This window comes from Heterodontus francisci, chromosome 11 (genome assembly GCF_036365525.1).
Source record: "Heterodontus francisci isolate sHetFra1 chromosome 11, sHetFra1.hap1, whole genome shotgun sequence".
NCBI classification, from domain to species: Eukaryota; Metazoa; Chordata; class Chondrichthyes; order Heterodontiformes; family Heterodontidae; genus Heterodontus; species Heterodontus francisci.
The window spans coordinates 91,508,107-91,519,505 of NC_090381.1; positions in this window are offsets into that span (position 1 = coordinate 91,508,107).

Sequence of the window (11,399 nt, forward strand, 5' to 3'; positions counted from 1 at the left end):
TTTGACAAAAGATGACCCTTGAAAGCTATTTTCTGATTCAAATTTGTCGCAAATCTGATGGTCCAGCAGGTGTTCATGAGTTTGAATAACGTGTTGTGACATGAAATGCTATGGGAATTCACAAATGTGAACAGGCTCCGAGATGGAAGTAACATCTCACTGGGAGTCAATGACCTGGAGAAAGATCTGGAATGGGAAAATTGGATTGGGAAAAAAACAAAGTGATATATGAGTACAGACACATGAGCACAGGAGTGTAAACATATGGACAAATTTTCAACTTGCAACCTGAGCCTGAAACCACCTTTGCATATTGACCATCCATTATAGAAAGCATTGTTGTTCCTCAATTTTACACTAGTGCAGCAAGTTGAATATCCATTCCGGGGAGATGTGTGTGCATGGGTACAGATGCATGTCTAGACCTAGATAAAATAATAAAACTATGCTTAACTTTCGCTCATACACACACACACGAATCACACACATGAATCACACACACAACAGGTTACAGAGTGATGAGGGATAGTTTGGATTGGATTAGAGTCCAGAACAAATAAAAAATAATATACAGTCTGTGGCATCTGGTAATTCCGTTGTCTTCCAGCTGAAGTTGTGATCTTGAAGTCTCTGGCTGGTAGAAGTGCACTTTGAGGCTGACCCATCTGTTTTTTCTTGGAGACAGAGTTGTAGGTGGCTTTCTGCCCTGGGGTTTCTATCTGTAGCAGTGGTAGACTTGGATGTTCCACAGTCACAGACAGGTTTCAAAACTTGCAATACATCTGAAGAAAAAGGGACAGAGAGAGAAGCACACAGCCCCACTGGGGTCTTGACTGGTTAGCACTCAAAGCTGGTCTTTTTGCAAAAGATTGCTCGTTTTTCACAGATGGGGAGGCGGTCACATAATTGTCCAGTGTCCTCGTTTGCAATTTAATTAGATTCAAGTTTAGGAATTCTCAATCTTTCTCGGGTCTCATTGTTTCAATGTTTACTACCTGGAGGTATGTCTCAACTGTTAATGTTCCAAGATGGCTTTTAATGTTTTGCCATTAAAAGTGAAGCTGTTAGCTGATTCCAAATTCATGAGGCATTGTTATAGTGGTGGCTAGCTCAGCCATCTGTCTCTCCTTTAATGCCTTGATGTGTAAGGCATTCAGATGCAAATGGTGGCAACCATTTTTAGCTGTCTAGAAGTGACTTTTATCAGTTTCTTTCTGTCTCTTGTTTTTAAAAGATTAATCTAAGTTTCCAACCAAGGATTAAAAATCCTCATTTGGCATAGCATGTTTTCTTGACAGCATGTTAATAAGTCATTCTTCACTGTTTCACAGGTTGTATTTTTGTGTAAATCATACATCCAGTTGAAATCATGGATAAAATGTTTATAGTGCCCATTTGCTATGTTGAGTTTCTTGTGGATAGGGTTTCTCCTCTATTCGACCTTTTTTCATTCCTCTCTTTAACTATATCTATCTGCTCTTTTGTTTTCTCTCCTCTGTACCTGCAATGAAGAAATAAAAGGGTCAAATCTCCTTTCCCGACACTGAAAGCAATTAGTGTGGAAGACACCAGAAACATGCTGGAGTCATACCTGACACAACTAAGATGGTTGTGGCTGTTGGTGCAAATCACTGCATCCCCAGACATCACTACAGGAGGTCCTCAGGGCAACCAGCTTTAGCTGCTTTATCAACATAAGATCAGGAATGGAGCTGCTCACTGAAAATTTCAATGTTAATTTCATTCACAGCACCTCTGATAATGAAGCAGCCAATGCCAGGATACAGTAGGACCTGGAAAATATCCTGGCTTGTTGACAAGTGGCCAATAATATTGGTGCCACATAGGTGCCAGGTAATGATTATCTTAAAAAAAAGGAAGCCTAGTCATGTCCATATTCGGCCATACAATATGGCAACACCACCATGGAGATCCCTCGTTAACATCTTGGGAGGTCACCGTGAGACAGAAGCTTAACTAGACCAGCTACATTATCAGCTTAGCTTCAAGAGCAAGGCAGAGACTGATTATTCTATAAAAAGTGACTTATCACCTGACCTAGCATACCTACCACATGCCTTGATGGATACTTCTGCGACAAAGGCTAGGGGGCTAAAAATTAATTGACTCCCATTTTCAGTGTCGTGATCTGCCTGCACCTTTTCCTATTGAGATAGGCAGCACACAAATTTCATGCTGCCTCTCATTTCCATGAATTCAGTGTTTCAGTTAGCCTCCAGCTCTCAAAAGCAGTCTGTCTATCTTAAAGGGAAGTTGCACTGAATGAAAAGAAACTACTACTGACTGTCACTGCTGCAATTGGAGAGAAGGGAAACAGAGCACCAGGGCAGAGAGAGAGCACCATGGTTCATAATGTCAGTGCTGGAGACCTTAGTCATGGAGGTGAACAGGAGAAGAGGCACCATGTTTCCATGACGGGGGTGCAGAAGACCCTTGTTACGACCAGGTGAGAAAGGTGTCTATGGATCCTTTCAGTCTTCACCTGGTCTTATTGTAACAGGGTTTAATTTTTAAACACACTGTGTTTTGAGCTCCCCCTTGGTGAATCCTTGTTCACCACTTTCCAATTGTAAGGCAAAGAAATGAGCATGAACAGGCTTTTTTAGGTTTAAAGAAGAAAAATGAAATTTATTAAACCTTAAACTTAAACTCTAATATGGTAAACGTCTAAGGATATATGCCGTGCCCCACACTAGCATGCATACATGATATGCACATGCAAATAGGGACAGAAAAGAGCAGAAGAAAAATAAAGTAAAAAGTTTGAGGCAATCTCTGAAGAAGGGTTTCTACTGTGCTTCGAGCTCGCTGTCATCCTTGATTGTAGATATTCTTGCTTTTCGTTAGGGCCCAGTATTCCTCTTAAACCTTGTTCACTGTAGGAGACTTTTCTCTCTTGGGGTTCATGCGTCTTCCATGGGTCTTCAGTTCCATGAGAAAGAGATGGGAGCAGACAGGAGAGAGGTCTTTTCAGTCCAGGAGCAAAGAGCTTTCTGAGTTCTTTCTCTCAGCAAGTTCAAATTCAAAAACTCCACAGTCAGTTAGTCATGTGACCAAATTAGTCTGACCACTTCTTCTGTGTGTTGAGGAAGCAAGGTCTGGGTCCCATGTTCCAACAGTATCTGCTAGCCTGCAAATGTCTTTCCAGTCAGGGGCTTTGCAATTCCTTGTGATAGGCCCTCTTTCCTTCCCAGCCACAATTTTAAGTTTTAATGTTCATGTGACGAAATAATGTGTGCCTCAGTCTTGGCAGGCCTGCATGACACCCTCAAGGCAAACCTTCAGAAAGGAATAGGAGCAGGTGCTAGGGAGTCAACTCCCGGAGTTTGGCTCCGAGGACCTACCAGCTGTGCCAGAAGAAGTTCAATGGCCTCACGTTGGTGGTCAAGGTCAGTGAATGCAACTTCACAGGACATCTCACACCCACTGCGCCATCAACCTCTCAATTGCTCAATGCACTACACCCCCATCACACATCCAACAGCAATCTCTCGCAATCATTTTTGCCCTTTGGGACTTCCATAGGACCAGCAACAGCTACAAAATCCAATTTCGTGACCATGAGGTTTGTCACTATCCATGATAGAATGCTTTGCTAATCAGTGCCCCTGCTACTGGATTCAATATCCACCCCAGTCTATCAGCGGTGCACTGTGGCTGCAGTATATCACTCTATAGTTTGCACTACAGCACCTCATCAAGCTTACTTTGACAGCATCTCCCTCCGTGTGACTTTTACTACTGAGAAGAACACAATTGCAATGTTGTGGGAGCACCATTCTTCATTGTCGCTTAGTCCGACACACCCAAGAACAAAAGTTAAAAAAAGTACATTTATCCCTTTTTGGAACACTCTTTTTGAAACAAAAATTTTGGAGGGTCCAATTTCAGGGGGGATCAAGAGCACCGTGTGAACAATAGCTGAAGGTTTGGCTCATATAGATTATAGCCACACTGTCTCATTTGAAAAGATTTAGCCCCAGGTGGGAGGTGAGCACAGGTACCTTATATCATCTCATGCTTGCAGGCCAAGGCAGCACACATCTATGGATGGACAATAAGTTGGGCCTGTCCAGTGGGGGAGGAATAAGACAAGCAGGGGAGCAGTCACACAAAGCAGCTCACCAGTTTGCTCTTTTCAGCTGAGAAACTGTGGAAAACATTGTTGAGGGAAAGTTTAGAGGTGGTGTCACCTCCCAGCAGGTGTCCTCCATGTATTACATACAATCACTTTGTTAATCCTCCTGACTGGAGCCACACTTGTTAAGCATCTGCATGAAACATAGAATGTCTTCTTATCTTACCTTAAAGGTATTGGGACTAATTTAAACTTTGTATGATCATGCAAAACATGTGATAGTAAATCGACAGCCCATCTTCCATCTCTTTTGACTTTTACTTCCATTGTAGTCAATGGAGAGATGTAAAACAGGTTGCCGACTCGCTGATAGAACCAATTATAGCATGTCTTTTTTTTTAAATGTGAATTTTTCCACCATTAATGATTCATCTAATGTGTCAGCCCAGTATATGATATTTAGCTGCCTCATCTGGGCAAAATAGATAGGTGAATAAAAGCCAAGCAGGCTTATGCCTTAACAACTACTCTGAAGGTACATTCAACAAAGAACAGAGTCAAAGAGAGATCATTTGTTTTCTTCCTTTAATCGTCCATGCTGCTATAATTGAGCTTTACCTATAACAGATGTAAAGTTGCAGCCTTTAGATGTTTAGTTTACCAGTCCTTGTTGTAAGGAAGAAAATAGAATACAACTAGGTCATTAAAACTTCTTCCATTATTCTGTCAATGTCAGCTGTAAAGTGTCAAGACATGCTAATGAGGCTTCGCTGGTTAAGTAGGCAGCCAGGGCCCAATGAAAATTACATCTGTGCCAAAACTGTTGAGGTGGCTCACAGATAATTGGTGAATCCAGCTGATGTGGGGTTGCACAGAAAAGTACGATCCACAGAGCTTGTGGAAAGTAATTCTTTACACTCAGTAAATGTTATTTTACCTCTGTTCCACCCTGAATCTGTATATTGTGTCTGTGATCATATGACAAGCAAGTTGTGTTGGGATGGTGCTGCAAATTGTGAATACCACCTAAATAAACACATTCAAGCCCAGATGTATTTTGATAACATTCGGATAGCACCAGGACTACGTGCTAAGGTACACACTAAAGCTTGGGGCAGCCCCTGCAAAGGCTCAATGGGGAAAGGCCACTGTGTAAGGTCCTCCCGCCATAGTTTACCGAGTAGCTGGCACCTGTGTAAAACCCTCAGGCTGGATGCACCAAAAATATTTTTGCTATGTAATGCAAATGTACATTGCATATACAATGGAATGGCCAGAGTTGTGAGGCACTTCATGTTCTATATCGAAGGAATCTGATCTTTATTGTACTTTCCGAAATGTCAAATTTTAATTGTTTTGTAATGTATTTTTTGCAAATTTTTATGAATAAAGTATATTTTTGGAAAAAGCCGAGCATGCCCAGAAGGCTTTAAAATTTTAAAGCAAGAAAAATATTGGGGTAGAAATCGAACCTCATTGTGCTCATTTTTTGGATGAGAAACGCAAAAAGGTTCAGTTTTGCTGGGCTAAGTCCTGTGTGCCAAGGACACCTGAAGCACATCTGGATGCATAATGGGCCAGGTTTTGTAGTCGTCTTGACTATGTCAATGAGGGGCCTAACATCCATTTAAGGACTTTTACTAGAAATTTGTTGTGTTGAGTCTTCCTCTTTGGCCTCCTTGTCTCGAGAGACAATGGGTAAATGCCTGGAGGTGGTCAGTGGTTTGTGGAGCAGTGCCTGGAGTGGCTATAAAGGCTAATTCTAGAGCAACAGACTCTTTCACAGGCGCTGCAGATAAAATTGGTTGTCGGGGCTGTTACACAGTTGACTCTCTCCTTGCACTTCTGTCTTTTTTCCTGCCAACTGCTAAGTCTCTTTGACTCGCCACTCTTTAGCCCCGCCTTTATGGCTGTCTGCCAGCTGTGGCGATCACTGGCAATGGACTCCCACAACTTGTGGTCAATGTCACAGGACTTCATGTCGCGTTTGCAGACGTCTTTAAAGCGGAGACATGGATGGCCAGTGGGTCTGATACCAGTGACGAGCTCACTGTACAATGCGTCCTTGGGGATCCTGCCATCTTCCATGCGGCTCACATGGCCAAGCCATCTCAAGCGCCAATGGCTCAGTAGGGTGTATATGCTGGGGATGTTGGCCACCTAGAGGACTTCTGCGTTGGAGATACGGTCCTGCCACCTGATGCCAAGGATTCTCTGGAGGCAGTGAAGATGGAATGAGTTGAGACGTCGCTCTTGGCTGACATACGTTGTCCAGGCCTCACTGCCATAGAGCAAGGTACTAAGGACACGGGCTTGAAACACTCGGACTTTTGTGTTCCGTGTCAGTGCGCCATTTTCCCACACTCTCTTGGCCAGTCTGGACATAGCAGCGGATGCCTTTCCCATGCGCTTGTTGATTTCTGCATCAAGAGACAGGCTACTCTGATAGTTGAGCCTAGGTAGGTGAACTCTTGAACCACTTCCAGAGCGTGGTCGCCAATATTGATGGATGGAGCATTTCTGACGTCCTGTTCCATGATGTTCGTTTTCTTGAGGCTGATGGTTAGGCCAAATTCGTTGCAGGCAGCTGCAATCCTGTCGATGAGTCTCTGCAGACACTCTTCTGTGTGGGATGTTAATGCAGCATCGTCAGCAAAGAGGAGTTCCCTGATGAGGACTTTCCGTACTTTGGTCTTCGCTCTAAGACGGGCAAGCTTGAACAACCTGCCATCTGATCTTGTGTGAAGGAAAATTCCTTCTTCTGAAGACTTGAACGCATGTGAGAGCAGCAGTGAGAAGAAGATCCCAAACAGTGTAGGTGTGATAACACAGCTCTGTTTCACGCCACTCAGGATAGAAAGGGGTCTGATGAGGCACTGCTTTGCTGAATTGTGCCTTTCATATTGTCATGGAATGAGGTGATGATACTTAGTAGTTTTGGTAGACCCCCTAACGGAACCCCTAAGGTGGTCATGTGTCACCTTTGGCATGTTTCCAGCAGTTCCTGCAGCCATACCGGTGCCAAACATCATGCTCTGCACTCCATTGGACCGCACTAGGAAGGATGTGAGGGGGGTTCTGGCGCTTGGGCAACTCACAACCTTCATACATTCCGCCCAGGCATGCTCCATGGAGAGGTCACTGCATAGTCGCCTCACAGCAACCAAAACAACATGGAAGGCAGCAGTTACGGGTTATAGGTCCAGCTCAATTGGCGTAGAGATTGGGCACCATGGGTTGCCTTTGTCGGTGGGAGAGGTCATCGCATCTCACTGGGCAGCCCCCAGTCAGAAAGGTTCTGTCCCGCCACAGTCCACCTGCTTGTGTTGAGTACTGCAGGAACAATGCCTGTTCTACTCAGTTTTTGGGCCCAAATGTGGCCTAACCTGCCACCAAAAGCTTAAGTATATTTTTTTAAGTTGTCTTTATGTAGAGCTGAAAGGAGAATAAGTGCTCTGCCTGGCTCCACAACACTATAGAGGGCCACTGCTGGTCTATGTTTGTGTCCCTCACACGCTCCTCCACCCGCCAGGACTGAGTGCTGCTGCCAGCAAAGCATCTGGCCCAAATTGTTCTTCTCAAACCAGCGAGCTGTCACTGGGTGCCCGATAGCTACCTGCAGCTTGCTGGAAACATGGTAAGGAGGTCAAAGGCCCAATTTGGTGTGAGTCTTGCGCCTTGGATCTCTGGCTTTTGATACGGGCTGGGGTTGATCTGCCTATTTCAGGCTCGAAAACATGCCTAAATGAATATTTAGTCTATTATGTTTTTCAAACATATTTAAACATGGTGAAAGGGTGAAAACAGGTGCTGAATGGGTGCAATGCTAATAAGACATGCATGTTTGAAAGTCTGGTTATAGCACCTAGTTTTGGTCCTAATTGTTGATTACCATAATTTGGACTTGTTTGGAGGTGCTAAATTGACAGCTAGCATTCAAGCACCAATTAGACATAATTTTCATGGGCAATGTATGTGGGCTGTTCACACACACTTCCACTGAAGGTGTGGAATCTGCTGGCTGATACACAATGGCATGTTTTAGGGTGCATCAGGGACTGGTTGAGAAGGTACACAGGTTCTTGCATGCGGCACTGGAGGTCCTAGTGGAGGAGGAATGTCCTGTATCCACAGCGGGGAAGGAGTCCACCCCACCATCCTGTCCCTTCTTCCTGCAGCAGCTGGTGCTGCTCTTCCAGGACTCATGCCCTCTTTGCATTCCTCCTATAGATCAAAGGGGGACAAGATACCGATGAACAAGCATTCCCTTTTTCTTGGTGACTACTATAAGGTGTCCAATAGCATAGAGTAGCACAGCACTTACTCTTTTCAGTCCTAAGAAAATTTCCAAAATAAATGTTGATAGAGTGTTGGTGAAGCCTTGACAGAGTGTCCCAGGAAGTCTCCTAATGTGTTTCAAAAGTCCTCTGCAAACCCAGGAGCAAATGAACAGATATACCTTTAAGAAGCATTTAAAATCCTCTGCAATGACTTGCTTACTCCCAATCAGCTGGTTGCTGTTAGGAGAGGCCATTAATTGAAGTGCTGGTCAACAAAATGCTGTGCAGCCATTTAATGAGTGTTAGCAGGCAATTTAAGTGGCAATCATCCCCTTTACAGTACTCTGGGTGGCCATTCCTAGCACAAGCTTCAACTCCTTTGAAGATGGCTTCTTGTGTTTAACATAGGCTAATCTGCTGTTTCATCTTAAGATCTCATCTTGGCCACCTCAGAGGCTCTTTAGCACTTAAAGCACCCAGGGAAAAAAATTACCCCCCAAAATTTTAGCCTAAATTTTGAATAAGGCAATGAACTGATGCTCAGCTGCCTGTTCAAGTGAATGTGAAAGATCGCATGGCACTATTTGAAAAGCAGTAGATTTCCAGGTGTCCTGGATAACATTTCTCCCTCAACCAGCACTTACAATAAAAGGCAGATTGGTCATTTCTCTTATTGCTGTTTGTGGGACCTGGCTGTGTACAAATTAGCTGTTGCATTTGACTTCAAAACGACAGTGACTATATTTGAAAATAAGTAATTAATTGTGAAGCACTTTGAGATATCCTGAAGATGTGAGAAAGTGTTAGATAAATGCATGTTTTTTCAGTCTTTCTTAAATCTAATGGGCTTTAAAACATGTAGGGGTGAAATTGGCCTAGGCCAGCAGCACAATATGGGCTCATAGCGAATCAACAGCTGATTTTTCACCCCAACAGCTTTTATTTTCCATTGGCTTGGAAAATATCGCCAGGACGTTTCATGGCAATCCAAGCAAAAGTGACAGTGAAACTAGGAAATGAGTTTCCAAAAAGAGGTTGAATTGTTGTTTTGTGAACTTCAGGGGAAAGAAGATCAGGAATGGTGAAAAACCAGCTGCCGATTCACTATGAGCCCATTTCACACTGCTGCGTAGACCAATCTCACCCCCTTAATTTCCTATTAGTAAAATTCAAAGCTCATTGTTTTGTTTCGGTTTGTTTGTGTTGCGTTGATAGCTTGAAAATGGCAGAGAGTACCTACAGAGGTCTCCAGTGACTAAATTAACAGAAAGCATGACCATTGAGAATGTTATAAGAAAAAATTGTGATTACAAAGAGTTAAACAATTTGCGAACCCATTTATAATTGAAGCTGTGTTTTTTGACAGGCACCAAAAATCTAAGGAAGAAGCTGTCTTTTGCCCTTACTTTCACCACCAGCTGTCCGAACAGATATCGATGACAAAATAGTAGCTGATTAATGACATTGTGTTGTTTAAAGTTAAAGTGAGGAACAAGAGGATGGCCAGAGTGAGGGTAGGGCCGATCAGGGATAGTGGAGGGAACTTGTGCCTGGAGTCGGAGGAGGTAGGGGAGGTCCTTAATGAATACTTTGCTTCAGTATTCACCAGTGAGAGGGACCTTGTCGTTTGTGAGGACAGCGTGAAACAGGCTGATATGCTCGAACAGGTTGATGTTAAAAAGGAGGATGTGCTGGAAATTTTGAAAGACATGAGGATAGATAAGTCCCCGGGGCCAGATGGGATATACCCAAGGTTATTACGGGAAGCGAGAGAAGAGATTGCCGCGCCTTTGGTGATCATCTTTGCGTCCTCACTGTCCACTGGAGTAGTACCAGATGATTGGAGGGTGGCAAATGTTATTCCCTTGTTCATAAAAGGGAATAGGGATAACCCTGGAAATTATAGACCAGTCAGTCTTACGTCAGTGGTGGGCAAATTATTGGAGAGGATTCTGAGAGACAGGATTTATGATTATTTGGAAAAGCATAGTTTGATTAGATATAGTCAGCATGGCTTTGTGAGGGGCAGGTCATGCCTCACAAGCCTTATTGAATTCTTTGAGGATGTGACAAAACACATTGATGAAGGAGAGCAGTGGATGTGATGTATATGGATTTTAGCAAGGCGTTTGATAAGGTTCCCCATGGTAGGCTCATTAAGAAAGTAAGGAGGCATGGGATACAGGTAAATTTGGCTGTCTGGATACAGAATTGGCTGGCCCATAGAAGACAGAGGGTGGTAGTAGATGGAAAGTATTCAGCCTGGAGCTCGGTGACCAGTGGTGTTCCCCAGGGATCTGTTCTGGGACCTCTGCTCTTTGTGATTTTTATAAATGACTTGGATGAGGAAGTGGAAGGCTGGGTTAGTAAGTTTGCCGATGACACAAAGGTTGCTGGAGTTGTGGATAGTGTGGAGGGCTGTTGTAGGTTGCAACGGGACATTGACAGGATGCAGAGCTGGGCTGAGAAGTGGCAGATGGAGTTCAACTTGGAAAAGTGTGAAATGATTCATTTTGGAAGGTCAAATTTGAATGTGGAATACAGGCTTAAAGACAGGATTCTTGTTAGTGTGGAGGAACAGAGGGATCTTGGTGTCCACGTCCATAGATCCCTCAAAGTTGCCACCCAAGTTGATAGAGTTGTTAAGAAGGCATATGGGGTGTTGGCTTTCATTAACAGGGGGATTGAGTTTAAGAGCCGCGAGGTTATGCTGCAGCTCTATAAAGCCCTGGTTAGACCACACTTGGAATATTGTGTTCAGTTCTGGTCGCCTCATTATAGGAAGGATGTGGAAGCTTTAGAGAGGGTGCAGAGGAGATTTACCAGGATGCTGCCTGGACTGGAGGGCATGTCTTATGAAGAAAGGTTGAGGGAGCTAGGGCTTTTCTCATTGGAGCAAAGAAGGATGAGAGGTGACTTGATAGAGGTGTACAAGATGATGAGAGGCATAGATAGAATGGATAGCCAGGGACTTTTTCCCAGGGCGGAAAGGGCTATCACCAGGGGACATAATTTTAAGG